The 19,966-nt window shown below is 43.2% G+C and overlaps 1 long non-coding RNA gene across 2 annotated transcripts in view; it reads left to right on the top strand.

Annotated features, from left to right (window-relative positions):
* Positions 1 to 19,966, top strand: part of LOC118026322 — a 46,974-nt gene that overhangs the window by 4,721 nt on the left and 22,287 nt on the right. For both annotated transcript variants that reach the window (XR_004683528.1, XR_004683529.1), the window contains one exon: positions 5,973 to 6,138. This is a non-coding gene — a long non-coding RNA (uncharacterized LOC118026322). The remainder of the gene's footprint in view (positions 1 to 5,972; positions 6,139 to 19,966) is intronic.

The following is a 19,966-nucleotide window of genomic DNA, read 5'->3' as shown; positions in this document are numbered from 1 at the left end:
CCTTGCAAAGCATGTGTCTGGGATTTGTGGCCTAAGAACAAGTGGTAGAAGGAATGAACAGACAGCAGGACAACAGGATGCAATCTGGTAGACACTGTAGGTCCTACTGCTGTCTCAGCCGGTGCTTCTCAAACTGCCGGTCCATGCGAGTCACCTGAGAATCTCGAGAACGTGGATATTCGGATTCAGCGGGTCTGGGGTGGGGCTTGCAATTCCGAAGCTCTAAAAGCTCCCAGGTGATGCCAATGTTGCTGGTCCCTCCTGAACCACACTTGAACTAGCAAGCAGTCTGGGTAACTGCTTCACCTAGCTTCTTCCTTGGTAGAGCCCTAAAGGTCAGGTGTTTACCCACGCTGTGTTCAGGGAGCGTAATCCCTCTGCAGCCTCACGGGATGAGCGTGAATTTGTTCATCAGCCTCAGCCCATCATGGTAATTGTACCCCCTAAGCCAGTGATTGGCTTGGGGCGAGTCATGTGAACCATCCTGGTCAACGAGATAAAAGGGAAGCCTGGGGTGGGGGAGAAGAGGAGGAAATGTTTCTTGCTCTGGTAAAGCGACCTAAGGTGGAAATTTGTCCCTTCCGGGCTCTGGAGGTTACCTGCTGAGGACGGGATTCTAGGAACTGCTGTATTCATCTTAGAAGTGTAACGGGGGATTTCCCTGGCCCCTTCCAGAACCTACCTCTTTGTTGGATCCTCTCTTTTTTCTAGACACCACCTACTCTAGTTGAGCCTTGAACAATAGAATCTGGCCAGGCTCTATTTTTGGATCCTCTTGTGTTCTCATCAGGCGTTGTCCTAATGAGAATTTTCAAACTGTAGAGTAGCAGCTGACAGGTCATTAAATCAACCCAGAAGCCTCTGACCTGCACTGGGAGAAAGAACAGAGTATCACAGAACATCACACAAGGCAGAGGTAAGAATTAGGGTAATTTTTGTTTGTGTGATAGGAAATGTATTTCTTATTGTAGGTCTTCTTCAGAAAGTTTGAGAGTCACAAGTCCTTGTGCTCTGACATATTGCTATGATTCTCAAATTTCTCTACCTCTGTTCCTATTTGTGTATCTTTACCGGTTCTAAACTTTTACCTTCCCCTGCCTACTCCACATGTGCTCTCAGAAAGCTCAGCAGTCCACAGTCCCTATGGTCACCCACCACCCACTCCAAACCTCCTCCCCCTCCTTGCTTCTTGCATCAGGAAAGGGCACTACCATCCACCCCCACCCAGGCAAACTGAACCTTGGGAGTCATTCTTGGCCCTTCACACCCAAAATACTCTGTCTCCAAATTTTGTTTATTCCACTCCTATGTCTCTTTCAAAAGGTATCTTTCAAGTATGGTTCCTGCTTCCCCATTAGTGCTAGGGTTTTGATCCAAAACACTGTCCTCTCCCTACCTAACTCGACCTTTCCATAGCCTCTTAGCCCTTTCCACTTTCCAATCTGTTCTGATGCTGGAGCCAGAGGGACCTATTAACCATGTCACTTCTCTGATAATTGAAGGGTGAAGCTACCAATCAATAACCCGGTGGGTTAGGAACTCCCTAACTGGTCCCTGAGCCATCTCCCTTGCGTGGTCCTCCCGCTTCCCATCCAGGGCTGCCCTCAACCTTTCCTACATACAGTATTGCCTCGTATTTGGGCCCCTGGGAATGCTTTTCCTTTCAGGAACTCTCTTCCATCATCTCTTAATGCATCAAACCTCCCTTATTTGTTGAAGTCTCAGAAGGCTGTTAACTCCTTAGGAGGTCCTTCTTTGGCTCCTGGATAAGAATAAGGTTCTTCCAGCATAAAGAGCAGCATAACTGGAATTGTTTACCTGTTCTAAGGTTCTAAGGTCTTTTTCTGCCTAAGACTATAAGCTTCATCAAGGCAAGGCCCGCATCTGCTTTATCTCTTTGCCCTGGAACCACAGCACCAAACCCAGTAGCTCGTATATGGCAATAGTTTCTTTTTTAAATAGATAAAAGAGGTGTTCGAGAAGACATTTCTTTGATTAATTATGAGGACCGCTTGTGATGTTCCAATTTTTTTTTTTTTTTTTTTTTAAGAACAACCGATTGCCAATTGAAATATTCTGGGAGGTTTGGACCTGTTTAATATTCCAAATAAGGGCTGGCAGCCCCAGCCGAAGGTCCTGTGTCTCACAGAAGCATACATATTCATAGAGAGTCTGATTTTTGCCATGCATCTGACAGTAAGACCCTGGCTAATCAGATTCCTACAGTGGTTCACTCTCAAGTTGACCTATCTGGGTATTATTCAGAACTCACATTCAGAGATGTGACTTTGTGATACCTGAAATAGTGTGATTCTCTCTCGTTTACACTGCCATTTGTCTTTTTTCTGTCCCTTCTGCTCCCCTGTCAGTGCCAGGCCTGCTAACAAGTCAGGCCCCTGATTTCTGATAGCGAAGCTCTGCTTACTTTGTCATGCCCTCCAACCCAGGATACCTCAGGATGTCCCCAGGGGATGCTACCCTAATCACCTTGGCCTTTCTTTGAAGTTGAGAATGAAAATGAGTTTCCTCCGGTTGCTCTTAAGTAATCTAGTTAAATATTACAGCGTGGTTGACCCCTGCCTCCCTACATCTCCCCCTGGACGTGATTCAGACTTGTGCTGACTGGCCTGCTGACCAGACAGACGTGGTCAAGCTGCAGAAGGGAGGTAGCAGGAAAAGAAAGGGACATACTTTACTTAAAAAAAAAAAAAAAAAAAAAAAAAACAATTGCTCGTGCCCAAAAGCCTTGGGACAGGCCATGGCGGTTCCCGTACTGCATCCTGCAGACTCGACCGAGGCCGGACCTCCCACAGGGCCCATCTCTTGTGCTCCAACCAGTGCAGTAGCCAGACTATGGGCTCCAGCCCGTGCAGGTGAGGAGGCACACGGCCGGTTCTCTTTCCTAACGAGCCTGTCAGGGTGTCAGGAAGGGGTGAAGTCTGGCGGCCCTTCACTCCCCACACCATGAGCTGAGACTCAGTCAGCACCTCCCAACACTTGAGGCCCCAGCCGGGCTCCACGGGGGGAAGCGTAGGTCACTGTGCTGCTGGTCCGTGCAGCCCTCGGTCCTGCATGAGGCTGTGGGGAGGCCTGTGCTCCTGGAGCAAGTTCAAGTTGTCGTCAAATCAAGTCCCCAGCTGTTTCCCTTGCTCTGTCCATGTAAGCTTTGGGGAGACAGAAAGGCCTGAGGGGGCTGCTGTGTCCTCTCAGCTTCGGGGAATGATCCCTGCTGTGGTGCTTGGAGGGGGTGGGAGGGCTGGGGGCAAGCTCCAGGGAAGTCTTCTTGCTCTTTTTTTTTTTTTTTAAAGATTTTATTTGTCAGGGGCGCCTGGGTGGCTCAGTCGTTAAGCGTCTGCCTTCGGCTCAGGTCATGATCCTAGGGTCCTGGGATCGAGCCCCGCATCGGGCTCCCTGCTCAGCCGGGAAGCCTGCTTCTCCCTCTCCCACTCCCCCTGCTTGTGTTCCCTCTCTCTCTCTCTCTCTCTCTGTCAAATAAATATATAAAATCTTTAAAAAAAAAAAAAAGATTTTATTTGTCAGAACGAGCGCACACAAGCGGGGGAGGGAGTGGGGGGGTGGCAGGCAGAGGGAGAAGCAGGCTCCCCCTGAACAAGGAGCCCGATGCGGGGCTCGATCCCAGGACCCTGGTATCATGACCTGAGCCGAAGGTAGACGCTTAACGACTGAGCCACCCAGGCGCCCTGGAAGTCCTTTTGCTCTTAATAACTACTTTGCTTCTGGGTACTATTTACTTTATTTCCACTTAATATTTCATACTCTCCCACTTACTCTCCCTCTTTTTGCTTGGTCCTTACTCTTCGGCTCTCATTCCTCTCCTCCCTTGTTCTAGTCGAATGCTTTTTGGTGAAATAAAGTGTTTCTCTGTCTTCACATGCTTCCTGAATGAGGGCCGTGCTCTATATATCAAACCAGAGCAGCCTTGGCTTATTTACATTGGGATCCCTGGGAACAGACACGGAGATGGAGAGCTGCACAGAGCAGGTTTCTAAGGAGTACCCTGGAAGGAAGTGCAGAAGGTGTCCTCAGGCAGGGGAGAAGCTGACCCACAAGGGGGCTACCACCCAGAGGTCTCAGCCAAGACTGCAGGGAGCTCTGGAGCTGGATGGCCTTCCAGAGGTATCCCACACAGAGGCCAGGGGCCAGGCTTCGGGAAGGGGATTATTCCCACATCAGGCAGATTGCTTCAGTGGAGGGGCTCCTGGGGGCTGGGAGCTGCCCATAAGTGGCTTTCCCAGCAGCTGCAGGGGGGTGCCCCAGCTCTGCCTCAGGGGCTACCCCTGTGTCTGCTACAAGGCTCCATCTGGTCTTCAGACACACGTCCTGGTTTTTCCCCACAAAAGTTGGGGGGGACTCAAAGTTGGGGGAATTTAATAAGGGGGATTCATGAGACAGTTGTTGGTGAGGCTGACAGAAAAAGGGATGTGTAGGTAGTAACTGCAGGAAGGAGCCCCCACTCCTGGAGCTGGAGGAAGGAGGGACCCAGTGGGGGTTATCAAAATCCAGAGGCTCGAAGAAGGGGGTCTGTGGAACAGGGGTCCCCTGAGAAAGCAAGCCCCAGCAGCTGTTGGTACTTTTGCAGGTGCAGCCAGGCTGAGTCTGGAGGGGGGAGGAGAGCAGGGATCCACCACCAGCTGTTGCTGCTGGGGTGAAGGGGGCAGTTGTGGTGAGGCTGGTGGTTCCAACAAGCCAGTTGGAGGCCTTGAGACCCTTGTGCCCTCCTCCTGCCATCCCCGGCGCCCTCTGGTGCCCCCTACTGGCAGAACCTGACACGAAGGCGGCGGACAAAGAAGACCCGCCCAGCACCACTCTGCAGAAAGCGGAAGGGTAGATAAGATCTTAATAACGGGCACATCTGGCAATTTGCTGTCCATGGTCGGGCACAGTACCCACCAAGGAGATGCACCTCAACCGCCTTTTTGAAAAGGGCCAGGTGCCCTCAGTGAGCCCGATCCCCACTAGCCAGTGTCTCGTTCCTTTACCTTCCCAGCCAGGTCCTGGTGGACATTTATTTGCCTGCTACCCTTGTATGAAAATACTGTTCTCCATGCCCACCCCACCCCACCCCCCATCCCAAAGATCAAGACCCTTTTTTGAGAAGGGATCCCAGAATGAGCATGAGATTTAATGTTGAAAACTTTTATTGTTTCCAGTACCACCTCCTGCTATTGTTTGTCCTGGGACTAAATTTCTCCTCTGTCTCCCTGCCCAGGCCACAGGCACCCTCTCTCGGCCCCTCTAGATGAGAGAGGTGTGAGGCCTTCCCATTCCTGATTTTTTTCTGAAACTTATATGCACCACTCCGCCCTGGGGTTTTAACCTGTCGCCCAGGCTCCTGTTTCGTTCCCCTCATCCTCATTCTCCTGTGAGGAGGGGGCTGAGAAGGCCAGGCCTTTTTCCACGCCAGGCAGCCCAGCAAGTTCTGTCTCTAGGGAATCAAGGGAATTTTGATTCTCTTGAGACAGAGCAAAGCCCTAAGTGGAACTATTCTCTTTGGTATGGATTTTTTTGGGGGGGGCGGGGAGAATTGATGTAATCAGGGTTTGGCAAAAAAGATCACATTTTTCTGGCCTTTAAGAAAGGCTACAACTGTTATAGCAAATTAGTAGATCGCATTGAAGCCAATACTTGTTTTGGAAATTAAGATCCTGGAGCCCAGCGTGGGGAACTAAGGGTTATAGGGCTTGAGTGTCTTGCAACTATGAGGGCCCTGGAGTGGCTGATTCAGGAGGAGACTGAGGGCACCGGGTGGGAGGAGCACAGTGTGGCCGGAGGGGCCTGGGTCTGGCTGCCTGTCACTGCTTATGGGCCTTGGGCAGGTTCCTACCACCCTGAGGCTCAGAGTCCTGACCTGTGACCTGAGGGGGGGAATGGATCCTGTGATCTCTCTTACTGTCCTACAGTTTTCAGATATTCAGATTTGAAGTTTCCTTCTCTCCTTACCCCCTACTTAGGACCCCCCAGCGGATGAGCAGATTCCTCATATCCTCAGCCCTCCAGCCATCACCTGTCATGACTGAATGTGATTTGTCACCTCACCCCCCAGCCTGCCCCGCCTCGGCTGAAGCAAGAACACGAGAGAGAGCCTGTGTGTGTGCTTACATCCAGCACAGAACTAAGGTATGTTAAGACATGACTTTTCTCTGCTCCCAAGAAGCGGCCGTTGACCATAATGATTTGAGTACCTACTGTGTGCTGGGCTTCCTGTATGTTATGTCTAAATCTCTGAGGCTTGTCTCATTTTGAGCTACAAAACTGAGGCTCAGGGCGCTGGGATGACCCAGGGACAAAATGGGGTTTGGAATCCAGAGTGCATCATAAGAAAATTACATTTAATAAGAAAATTATGTTTAAAAGTCTTTCATTCGTGAGGATTATGTTGAAGAGAAGGTTTCACTGTGGTATTAATGCTTATTTTAAGTTTTATTTTTTCTTCTTTGTTTTGTCTTTATATTTTGGTTTTGACGTATTTTTTAACACTTTTGTAACACCTTCTCTTCCCTCCCCACTTCCTCTTAACAAAGAGAGAGCAAATCTTTGACTTTGGCAGGCAAGAGAATCAAGCTAGAAGTTAATGACATTGTTTTGCATGTGTTGTATACATTTTCAGAGTTACCTCCTATTTATGGCAAGGGATACTGATTTCCCATTTACAGTTAGAGACATGGTTTCCTTTCGAAATAAACTCAAGTTAAACAAACTGCATCGGTATGCTTGGGTAGCTCCGTCGGTTAAGCGTCTGGCTCTTGATCTCAGCTCTGGTCTTGATCTCAGAGTCTTGAGTTCAAGCCCCACATTGGGCTCCACACTGGGCTTGGAGGCCACTTAAAACAAAAACAACAAAAACTTGCATCAAGTTAAAAATAGAAATACCTAATAATGAGGTGGTACTTGGTTATAACAAATAACATGAGGGCATGACCTTACATAACCTTTCTGAACATCTAGACGGTGTCTTTGTGATGCATCTGCATGACATTTAGAGCAGATTGCCATTTGCTTCCTGTGGGTCTCTGGAGGAAAGGCGCGCTGGGCAAGTCATGACAACCAGGGGCATCTAACTTTGAAATACACATTTATTGGTAAAAGCTGTGCCTAGTTTCCCACTGTTCTGTAAAATCGCAGAGTTTGGGGGAAATTTTACTGTAGTCTATGGTGATTAGCATGCAATTTCGCCTCTTTAATATTCAAATTGTTTATTACTATAAGGAGCTTACAGCCTTTGAAGTACTTTATTTTTATCACGCAAACCCTGCTGTCTCCTCCTCCACACACCCACAGGACACAGAGAGCGGCAGTCAAATGTTGGAGCCTTTACCAAGTACAAAGCTTATTACGAAAAGTCCAGGGACTTGTAGAGGACGTATCTTACTCTCGTGGGGCATAATGATGATGTGGTAAAGCTTTGGTGTCTTCTGAAACACCCAAACATCTGGAAATACAAAGTGGAATCTATGTGTAGAGGTGAACCTTTTAAAAGAGCTCATGGGGACTGATTTTGGTGTTATCGTGGAGTTTCAGGAGGAATTAACTTCCAACAAGCCACCATGTGATTTTGGAGGTTAATGGCTGGTGTGGGGTGTTGGTCGCAGGAGACTGAAATGAAGCTTCACCTGGGCTCTCAAGAATATCTGGTAGTCAAAGCAACTATTAGGTCTTCAGCATAGAAAGTAAAGGAGCATACTCCATGATACTTAAGGTTACAAGCATACCAAAAAGACCAGTATACAGAGACAGCTTAGTATTGCTCTTAGGGAATAATTGGCAACAGTAGAATTATGTAGGACAGCATGGTCTCCTGACCAGCATAGTCAGCATTCTCCAGGAAGACACTGTCAGGGCCCACCCCAGAACTACTGATTCTGGAACTCAGGGGAGAGGTCCCAGCGAGGTCCCACACAAGGTCCAGCTTGTGTTTTAACAAGCCTTTCAGGTGATTCTGATGCATACTGTAAGGTCAGTTTGCATTTTACACATTACATCTGTCTAAAAATACTTCTGCCACATGCTGACTGTAGACATAAGTAAACACAGAATGAGCATTAGCTCCTTTTTCCTTCTTCCCTTTGCATGCTGAAGAAAATAAATACAATCCTCTACTAGACTAAAGGAGGACAACTTTGCCATCCTGACTCCATTCTCTAGGGCAACCACAGTGTTCTAGAGCCCATGGCTTGACTCAGAATAAAGAATAAGAACATTGTGATTGTTATTTTAGCAGGTCAAGATGAAGGATCTGACACAGAAGAGGATTCCCGTGGAAAATGGTGGTCATGATGCTCGCCTAGACAGCTCATAGCTAGGCCCTGGGATGTGAAAGGGAGGACACACTGGAAGGCAAGCAGAGAGTGTGTCTATGTGTTAGTGATGGGGATGAGGCTGGGGGGTCCCCTTGCTTTGACAAGGGTGTTGCAAAGAGGTCAGGACTGAGCATGTACTCAGTTTAGCCATGGTTTTAACCCTTCATGGCTCTGCAACCCCTTCATTGGATGAAGCTCATTCTGTCTCTTCTCAACTCTGGGTCTCAATAAAATAAGAGAAAAGATACCATGGTGAGTTTAGCCTAGCCCCACAAAGGAAAGGGAGCCTGCTTTTCTTCCTCACCCTTGTGTCTCCAGGCCTGGAATACTGCCTACCTCATAGGTCATAAATATTTGAAAGTATCAGTGAGGCTGGTGGTAGAGTGTATTAAAAAGGTGAAAGGGCAGGAAAGAGCCGGAAGCTGACACTCCCTGTACAGTATCTTGGTCAATCCGAGGAAATCCAGGTAAGTGTGGAAGTTTGGCCGTCAGGGGTCAGGAGTTGGGCAGAACTGAACTTACACAGGATCAAGGGAAGAAAATGAGGTAAGGATAGTCTGGGAGTCCATAAATTATATATGAGCTATATGAACTACTAGTCAACAGTACTAAGTCCCAATTATGTCCAAGAGACACTTGTGATTTTGCAGCAGACAAAAATCCCTGTAATCTGGCTCCAGAGGGAATATTAATAATAGCTACTTAATGATTTAACAATATCAATTGGGGCACCTGGGTGGCTCAGTTGGTTGAGGATCTGGCTCTCTGCTCCGGTCTTCATTTTAGAATTGTAAGTTCAAGCCCTGCATTGGGTTCCATGCTGGGCATGAAACCTACAAAAAAACAATAAAATTAAAAATAATTAATGATTGCTTCCCATCTGCCAGGAAGTGTCAGCTTTCTCAGACTTCACCGTCTGAGGATGAGGAAATAGTTTGTGTGCTTCTATTCTTACACTGGATCTCACTTTTCCCAGGGTCATTCTTTAGACCTTGACTTTGAGGGGCACAAGCCTTGGGAGTGAGTAGAGTCAGAACTAAAGGTCTGGGATATTGCATTTCAACCTGGCTACTAATGTGTAGGCGAGTCACCTCCCCACTGAGCGCTGGTTACCAGAAGGCTGAACAACATGCGGCATTTAATGGAATAATAGATTTTGGTGCCGTGTTTATATGAATAATTAGTTGTAAAAAATAGCTTTAAAAGAAGGAATATCAAATGTTTTTATTTCGTGGTGTGTTGTCAGGAGAACATTAACAGTGAAGTATGCTATAAATTCTCTCAAAAACGACTTTTTAAAAAATAGTGCTGCTCAATTGACATGAATTTGGTTGAAAATTCCAGCCAGATGGTGATTACTAAAACAAACAAAAAACCTTACAGTTAAACAGACATACATTCTTGTGTAACAGTTTCCATAAAGAAGTTAAACGTATACATACAGAGAGAGATTCCAGCCAAAAGTGCCCATACCCCAACAGTTCTCCTAAATACCAAGTCTTTTCAGAAATTTTCAACTTTATCCAGGGGCTCTTACTGTTGCTCATACCTTCTACACCTAGAGTTTGCTATGCTAAACTTCATTTATTTAGTCATTAAGCTGGCAGAGGATTCCTAAATATCTGCACTGTTCTGGGTGCTGGGGCCACAGAAGCAAATAGGACACAGGACCGTTAATCATCCAGGGGGAAGACCTATCCTGAACAAGTACATCTCAAGCATTCAGAGTTGATCCAGAAAATAAGACCATATTTTCCGCTCACCTTAGGCAAAGGTCTACCTGGAGTACTCAGGTCCTGCATTTGGATTGACCCCTCCTTCCAGTGGCTGGGAGTCGAAGCATCCTTTCCATTCAAAACTATGAGCCCCATTCCAACCGCAGGGATGTGGGTCGGCCCTAAAGCCTGACAAGGCAATCCCCTTAGGGTCTGACTTGGAGGTTTTCATGAGAAGTACAGTCACAGTTGTGGATGGGCTCCCATCAGCCACACCATGCCCCATTCAGCTCCTATTCAGCGAGCTCTTTCTCACCCAGGAGTCCCAAAATCTTAGGGTCTAGTCTCACTTGGGGTCACCTTGAACCAGGAGAAGTTGGGGTCTGAGAGGTCCAGGTGTTGTAGGAGTCAGAATTTCCTGCTCTATCAAGGACTGTTTTAGCTATACTACAGTTGAGGAAGAATTGGAGCATTCCTCAGGGAGCTTCGTTCTATTTATAACATTGCTTCTATGGGAAAAAGTGTTCCAAGCGACAATCAATTTAAAACAGAATTCTGAGATCACGGCCTTTCCATTGCTGGAGGACTGCTGGTAACTGTTTCTTCACATGTAAAGATTACATTGAAGTTTTAAAAAAATTGCATCTAGAATAAACAAATAGAACAAGGAAAAAGCAGACGTTGATTCTTGCATTTTTTGGTGAGTTTTTAAATCAAGTGATTTTTTTAAGGAATGATGTTTATTTCAAAAGGTAACATTGATTACTGTTCACTGGCCACTGAACTAAAGTCTGTATGTGTATAGTCTCATGTAATCTTCACGATAACCCTCTGAGGTGTATAATAAAGAATCTGAGCCCATTTATGATGCTTAGCTGCTGACAGTCTTCAAGCCCCACCCTTCTGCCCCACATCTTGACGGACTTGTAAAGAAAGCTTGGGTGTTCCCTCCTTTTGCACTGGTTGGAAGTTGAAATCATGTAAACTCCATTTGCACGGGGAAATCCTCCCCTTAGACTCCAAAACCAGTGTCCTTTCCCTGCTCCCCTAAACCATTCTTGAACCTGCTTGGCTACCCGCCTAACCCTCCCCAGAATACCCCAGAAATTCTGTGACTTATAAACCTTTTTAGAGCCTCATGGAATCTGTGTGGCATCATCAGTCTCAACATCCAAACCACATTTTGGGTGGGGGTCCAGGAGGTGACCACAGCAGGTGGATACAGCATTCTCTGTTCTGCAGATGAGGACATTGAGCCTCAGAGATGAAATTGCTTGCCAGAGGTTATAGAACCAGATAATTGGGTCTTAACCAGTCTACTCTTGTCCTACTTCAGGTCAGATGAGTTTTACCTTTTGAAAATTAGTGTACAGGGGCACCTGGGTGGCTTAAGCATCTAACTCTTGGTTTCGGCTCAGGTCATGATCTCAGGGTCCCGGGATCGAGCCCCACATCGGGCTCCGGCAATTGGCAGGGAGTCTGCTTGAGGATTTTCTCCCTATCCCTCTGTCTCTCTCTTTCTCTCTCAAATAAATAAATCTTAAAAAAAAAAAAATTAGTGTACAGAGTTGCGTTAAGGGCTCATACCTCTTGATAATATTTAACACCTACCTGTCTCAAGCCCTTTTTATGCATTAACTCGTAGTGTCCTCTTACCCACTCTGGGAGCTAAATACCATTTATTATTATTATTATTATTATGTTATGTTAGTCACCATACAGTACCTCATTAGTTTTTGATGTAGTGTTCCCTGATTCATTGTTTTCGTATAACAACCAGTGCTCCATGTAATACGTGCCCTCCTTAATACCCATCACCGGGCTAACCCATCCCCCCACCACCCCTCCCCTCTAAAACCCTCAGTTTGTTTCTCGGAGTCCATAGTCTGTCATAGTTCGTCTTCCCCTCGGATTCCCCCCTTCATTTTTCCCTCCCTTCTCCTTATGTTCTCCATTCTATTCCTTATGTTCCACAAATAAGTGAAACCATATGATAATTGACTTTCTCTGCTTGACTTATTTCACGTAGCATAATCTCCTCCAGTCCCATCCATATTGATGTAAAAGTTGGGTATTCATCCTTTCTGATGGCTGAGTAATATTCCATTGTATATATGGACCACATCTTCTTTATCCAATTGTGTGTTGAGGGCATCTCGGCCAAATACCATTGTTATTCCCATTTTTGCAGATGAGGAAACTGCGTAATGGCACACTTCACTAACTTAGGCAAAATCAACCAACTGACTAATCAGTTCTTGGACTTGAACCCAGGCTTTGTGGCTCCGAACTGGTATTCTTAGCCACAGGGCTAGGATGCCTCTTACATGATGTACAAATAAAAAAGCTGATGATGAACCCAGGGTGCAAGGGTTGTATTCTTGCAACTGCTTAAGTGCAAGAGTGCTCTTGTTTAAAGGAAACCCTATATTAATGACACATTCACTAATTTCATTAGTGCTTTTATATTATCCATACATACTCCATCAGTACTGTAAACTTATAGAAGGAAAGCAAATAATTTGTTGTCTCTGACATCCCTCTCCCCTGCCCAATAACCAGGAGATTGCTTTTTAGACAAAGGGATCTCGACCAATGGCATTTAAATCGCTTAAAATCAGTGGGTGTTGCAGACAGAGTCCCTTTGGTTTCACCTCCAGCCTCCATACTGTGCTACGCGTCATTACAAATAGGCCAAGACTCTTCAGCTATTGCCATGGAAACTCTCTAGAATCCTTGTTCTCCGTCTTGTGCCATCTGTCTGAGTAAATGTATAGCAACAAAAATAATCTATAATTTTTCATAGGAAGGAGCCCCAAATTCACCAGGAAAGTATGTATTTTTAAACCATCTCCTTCCCCTCTAGGCGTTCCAACAACCTCTCTGCAGCTAATAAATTGTATGAAATTTTTCACGGTTGATTCACCCTACATGGCTACTAGCTCTAGAAACCCAGTTATTTGGAAGGGTAGGAAAAACTATGAATCAAAGAAAATCAACACAGATGACAACACTAAGGGTTGGCACAGATGAGAAAATTACTTCAGTCTCTGTACTGGAGGCAAGGTTTGCGAATTTTAAATCTTGGCCTTGACCTCATCTCCCTCAAAAGCCTTGGCCTAATAGCTAGTAAAATTTGCCCATGAACAAAGCTAGCTAATAATGGAGGGCTGTCAGGAGATAAAGGAGCCTCTGAAGGACTTTGAGGAATAAAACTTTACGTAACTTGTCAAATATGGTCACTCCTCTGAGGAAATAGATCAAAGCTAGAGGGTGAAGTGTGTGAGTTAGAAGGTACTTCATTCAGTTTGATGGTTTTCAATCTCCAAGGAACCCCTGAATTCCCTCTGATTTCCCTCTGGAGCTGCCAGAGGAAAAAGGTGAGTGCAATCATCCCTAGACTCATCTACCCAACTTTCCCAGAACACCTCTATATTTATTTGGTTTTCACCGGAGGATTCTCATAAAATTGATTCTAACAAATAGTCTGAGAAACTCCTGATATAGTCCCTCTTCTTCATTTTAGACTTGATGTCATAGAAAGCCAGAAGGGTACGTGATTCAGGTTTAGCCAAGAGTAGAACAGTTCTTGGAGTCCCCAGTCTAATCCTCTCTCGTTGGTCTTTTTGGCTGGAAATAGAATGTTAATGCACATCTGCCACTCAAAGATAGAGTTCTGAAATCTTTTCTCAATCCCCATCCTGAAATTTATTCTCTTGTTGACTAACTTCTTGCTTCTCTGATTTTATTTTCATCTGGCCAATAGCATTGGCTGCCTAGTACATATTTTTCCAACAAGATCCTCCTTGCTCTCCAGGTAGTTAAATAGTGTTTATTTCCTGAAAATTCCCAGTGCCCTATGTCTTGGGAGAAATAAAGCCTGCAGAAGCCTATCAGCAAGGTTCTAGGTCTTGATATCTCCAAGAAATGGTACTCCACTTCAGAGAAAACACTTTTTATTGATGGAGCAGGAAAATCCTAAAATCTCTCTTTGACAGAAGTTAAATAGCTAAATTCGTCAGGCCTCCCAGGAGAAAAAAAATAATAATAAAGGAGAAAAGCCTATGTTGTCTTTGTTAAATGGAATAGGCTGCAGGTGATAGCATTGGTACTGGAAGAGACCATGGAGATGTTGATTTCTCCTTCAGGAGAATCTATGGTTTCCAGTATCCTCCATCATCATCATCATCATCATCATCATCATCATCATCATCTTCAGCAAGGCTGCCATTTCTTGAGCACTTACTGTGGACCCAGCAACTGTGCTAAGCTCTTTACCAGCGCTGCCATTTAATCTCCATGATCTCTCTGGGTATTATTATTCCCCCGTTCTTCAGGTATGGAAATTAAGGTTCACAATGGTTGAATCAGTGCCCCAGTGTTGCACAGTTACATGGGACGTCACTCTGTCTTGTGTGGATGGTGACTCCCCGCCTCACGGAGCTGGTAAATGGCTGATCAAGGAATCACACCAGGACTGTCAGGATCCAAAGCCCAGGTTCTAATTGCTTATGCGAACATCTGCTTCAGAAATCCATACGTGTCCTCAGACTCTGTGAGTCTTGTATTGATAGTTGTTGATAATTTGTTGATAATTATGAGTCAAGAAGGAAGTAAGCTGGCTATTAATTAGAGGGTGTGGCTCAAATCCAAGACAAGTTCCCAAGGAAACTATTCATTGTGGATTTCTTTTTCCAGATATCAAATAGTTTTAGTTTCATGGTATAGGGTTTTTTGTTTTTTGTTTTTTTTTTTTTAGTTTGAAGCAATTTCAAACTTCGAGGAAAGTTGCATTAAGAGTGAAGAATTCCCAAACACTTGTTACCAGATTCAGCAATTATTCACATTTCCACATGTGCTTCTCTGGTTTGCGCTCTCTCTCTCTCTCTCTCTGTGCATCACATATACACCATATATAATTATACATGTATACATTTTAGTTGTCCTTCAAGTATGGTCCCTGGGAACCAAAATCACCTGAGTACTAGTTAGAAATGCAAATTTCTGGACCTTACCCCAGCATTGCTAAACCAGAAATCCTTGGGTGGCAAGTTTAATGGCCCTCTAGGGGATTCTGAAGTTCACCCAATTTGAGAACCACTGTCCTGTGGAAGAACATTTGGTGGGGAATTGTTCTAAGCACTTGCCCTTTTTCTCATAAAAGGAGAGAAGTTGGGAAAAGTTGGGAGGTGTAGCTTAGTTTTTCTAGGGTTGACCATGGCATTAAAAAAAACAAAACAAAACATTGTTGAGTTTTTCTCCAGCCCCTTGACTTGATTCATATGAAGGGACTCTATCGGCTAATAGAAGTTCTAGGACTTAGTGTTCTCATAAAGCTTCAAATAGGACTTTCCAAATTATTGCCTGGAATGGATTCATTTCTGTGTACTTAATCCCTCTGAAACTGTTCTTTCCTGCTCATACAAAAGAGATCTTACAGAAATACAAATATAATCATTATAGAGAGGCTTAATTATATATAAATTATATATATGATTATATATATGATTATATAAATGATGCTCACCAAAGTGGTTTATTGTAATTTTTGAGGATGAGAGTTTGAGTTGAATCTCCCTTTTCTAGAACGCAGTTTAATAAGGCTGACAAACTTTGAAGTGACAGATGAAATCATCAACCATGTAAAATTCACATTTCTCCCTGTAAATAAGTGATTCAGGGTTTACAACCTGCAGAGTGAATATCCCCAGCTTCAAACCGTGTGTGTGGCAAATGGAGCCTTGGTCTTACAATAGGTTAACATGGTTACCAACAGTTATTTATTTCTGTACTCAGGGTCAGTTACCAGCCATCATAAGACCATGACTGTGTATATAGAGCAAGGGATAAACTTCCATAGAAGGAACCCTGGAAAACATATCTTTGGGCTATTAAAGTCTGAGTATATCTCTGTGAAGTAGTCCTTTTAGGGAGGTTTCTTCTCAGTTAATATGACATTAAGTCATAATAAATTGCTGAACATATAAAGCCTAGATGATCCATTTATTTCAGACAGAAGTCCGTAAAGAAGAGGGGGAGAAGGCAGAATTGGGGGCAGTTTCTCAGAGTGTTTTAAAATGAAATCTGACCTGTATTTAGAATTTGTGTGTAGAGAGGGAGAAGGAGGTTTAATATTCATTTCCTGGGATTTGCAAGCTATGGAATTTGGATGGTGTTTGTGTATGTTTATTCTAAAACTTCAAAGAGCTCTATCTCACAACATCTCAGCAAAGATGAGAGAACAAATGAACAAAGGACACAACCTAATATATTTTTGCATTTTTATTCCTCCCCCACAGGCAAGGTAATCTTTTTGGAAACTGACCATTCTCAAAAATCCCCTTATAATTTTGGTGCTATGTCTCCTCCTCCAACAATCCTAGCCATCGGTTATAGTTAAAGTCTTGCAACCCCCTCCTCATACTACCCTCCCTTGCAGCTCTCTCCCCTTAGAATTGACTTTGATATTTGGCAACTCCTTTCTCCCTAACTTCAGGTCCCAAATCCAGCATATGAAGTCTTGTCACCCATGTTTTATGATATGCACCCCAGAAATACCCCATTTCTGATCAATGATCCACGAGAATTTATCAATATAGCTTCTATGGCAGTGTAATCCCAAGAGCTCTGAACTTGGGATCCAGAAACCTGAATTTGAGTTTGTGCTTGGCTACTAATTAGTTTGTAACCTTGGGTTTGTACTAAAACTCACTGTTCTCTTTTGCAGAATGAAGAGGTTGGAGTAGGTGACCTAGAAAATACTCTTGACTATTCAGCTTCTATGATACCTTTTTTCCCGGTTTTATTGAGATATAATTGACATATAACACTGCATAAATCTAAGGTGGACAGTATAATGACTTACCTGTATTGTGACATGGTTCTTACAATAAGTTTTGCTAACATCTATCATCTCATATAGATACAAAGAAAAAAATGTTTTCTTGTGATAAGAACTCTTAGGATCTACTCTTTCAACAACTTTCAAATATACTCTATAGCAGTGCGAGCTGTAAGTCACCATGTTGTGCATTACATCCTTAGGATTTATTTATCTTATAACTGGACGTTGGTGCCTTTTGACCACCTTCCTGCAATTCCCCTTTCCCGCCGTCTGCCTCCAGGAACCACAAGCTGATCTGCTTTTCTATGAATTTGGTTTCTTCCTTTTTTTCTTTTTCTTAAGATTCCACATATAAGTGTGATCAGACAGTATTTGTCTTTCTCTGACTTATTTCACATACCATATGCCCTCAAGGTCATTCATGTTTTTGCAAGCGGCAGGAATTCTTCCTTTTTATGGCTGAATAATATTCCTTTTTGTATATATACCACAATTTCTTTATCCATTTATCATTGATGGACACTGATGTGGTTATTGTATGAGCATGGGGATGCAGAAATCTCTTTGACATAGTGTTTTCATTTCCTTTGGATATATTCCCAGAAATGGGATTGTCGGACCATGTAATAGTTTTAATTTTTTTGAAGAACCTCCGCACTATTTTCCAAGTGGCTGTGTAGGTTTACATTCCCACCAACAGTGTCCAAGGGTTCCCTTGTCTCCACATCCTCACCACCAATTGTTATCTCTTGTCTCTTTGATGGTGGTCATTCTAACAGGCGTTAGATGATACCTCATTGTGATTTTGATTTGCATTTCTCTAATGATTACTGATGTAGAGCACCTTTTCATGTACCTGTTGGCCATTCATATATCTTCTTGGGAAAAATGTCTATTCGGGTCCTTTGCCCATTTTTTATATTGAATTATTTGGGGTCTTTTTGTTACTGAGTTCTAGGAGTTCTTTATGTATTTTGTATGTTAAGCCCTGATTGGATATATGGTTAGCACATATTTTTTCCCATTCCATAGGTTGCTTTCCACTTTGTTGATCATTCCTTTTGCTGTGCAGAAGCTGTTAATTTGATCTGGTCCCACTTGTTTATTTTTTATTTTGTTCGTGTGCCTTACGAGTTATATCCAAAAAATCATTGCCAAGACCGTATCAAGGAACTTCCTTCCTTTGTTTTATTTAGGAGTTTTGTGGTTTCCAGTCTTGTCTTGCACTTAAACCTTTAATCCATTTCAAGTTAATTTTTGTGGTGTGAGATAGGGGCGTAGTTCCATTCTTTAGCATGTGAATATCCCATTTTCCCAGCACCATTTATTGTAAGAGACTGTCTTTTCCTCATTGAGTGTCCTTGGCTCCCTTGTCAAATATTAGTTGAATGTCTATGCATGGGTTCATTTCTGGGCTCTTGATTCTCTTCTGTTAGTCTCTATTTTTATGCCAGTCCCACATATTGTTTTGATTACTGTAGCTGTGTAACATAGCTTGAAGTCAGCAAGTGTGATGCTTCCTGCTTTGTTCTTTTTTCTCAGGATTGCTTTAGCTATTTGGGGTCTTTTGTAATTCAATATAAATTTTAGAATCTTTTTTAACTTCTGTAATAAGTGGAACTAAAATCTTGATAGGGATTTCATTGAAGCTATAGATAGCTTTGGGTAATGTAGTCATTTTAACTATTAATTCTTCCAGTACATTAACATGAGATATCTTTCCATTTACTTATGTCTTCTTAGATTTCTTTCATTGCTACCTTGTAGTTTTCAGTGTAGAGATCTTTCACCTCCTTGGTTAAATGTATTCCTAAGTATTTAACTGTTTTTGATGCTATTGTAAATGATATAATTTTCTTTATTTTTCAGATAATTCATTGTTGTGTAGAAATTTTGTATATTTTGTATTCTGCAACTTTGCTGAATTTGTTGATTAGGTCTAACAGTTTTTTGGTAGAGTCCTTAGGTATATGTATGTGTGTGTGTATATATATATTATATTCATGTCATCTGTTAATAAAGACCATTTTACTTCTTTTTAAGTCCTGAATGCCTTTTATTTCTAGCCTGTTGCTCTAGCTAAAACTTCTAGTTCTATGTTAAATAGGGGTGTGAAAGTAGGCACCTGTGTCTTGTTTTTGATCTTAGAGGAAAAGCTTTCAACCTTTCACCATTGAGAATGATGTTAGCTATGAGCTTGTCATATATGGCCTTTATTATTTTGAGCTACATCCCTTCTGTACCTAATTTGTTAAGAGTTTTTATCATGAACAGGTGTTAAATTTTGTCAAATTCATTTTCTGCATCTATTGAGATGGTTATATAATTATTTTCTTTTATTCTATGAATGTGATGTAGCAGATATATTTGTGTATGTTGAACCATCCTTGCATCCCAGGGATAAATCCCACTATATCATAGTAAATGATCCTTGTATTGTGCTGCTATATTTGATTTGCTAGTTTTTTATTGAGAATTTTTGTATCTACACCATCAGAGATATTGGCCTATAGTTGTCTTTTCTTTTTTCTTTTCTTTTTTTTTTAAGATTTTATTTATTTATTTGAGAGAGAGAGAATGAGAGAGAGCAAGCACATGAGAGGGGGGAGGGTCAGAGGGAGAAGCAGACTCCCTGCCGAGCAGGGAGCCCGATGCGGGACTCGACCCAGGGACTCCAGGATCATGACCTGAGCTGAGGGCAGTCGCTTAACCAACTGAGCCACCCAGGCGCCCCTATAGTTGTCTTTTCTTGGAGTGACCTTTCCTGGCTTTGGTATCAGGGTAGTGCTAGCCTCATAAAATGAATTTGAAAGTATTCCCTCCTCTTCTGTTTTTTGGGGGAGAATCTGATAAGTATTGACATTAATTCTTCTTTAAATGTCTTACAAAATTCACATGTGAAACCATTTCATCCAGAGCTTTTCTTTGATGGTAGATTTTTGATGACTGATTCAATCTCTGCACTAGTAATTGTTCTGTTCAGATTTCCTATGTCTTCCTGATTCAGTCTTGGTAAGTTTGTATGTCTCAGGATACTTATTCACATTATGTCCCAAGAGCTGCAAATATAAATTTAAGAAATAATAATA

The sequence above is a fragment of the Mirounga leonina genome, unplaced genomic scaffold, assembly GCF_011800145.1.
Source record: "Mirounga leonina isolate KUSES-001 unplaced genomic scaffold, KU_Mleo_1.0 Mir_224, whole genome shotgun sequence".
Lineage (NCBI taxonomy): Eukaryota > Metazoa > Chordata > Mammalia > Carnivora > Phocidae > Mirounga > Mirounga leonina.
This window is presented reverse-complemented; position numbering and strand designations above follow the sequence as displayed.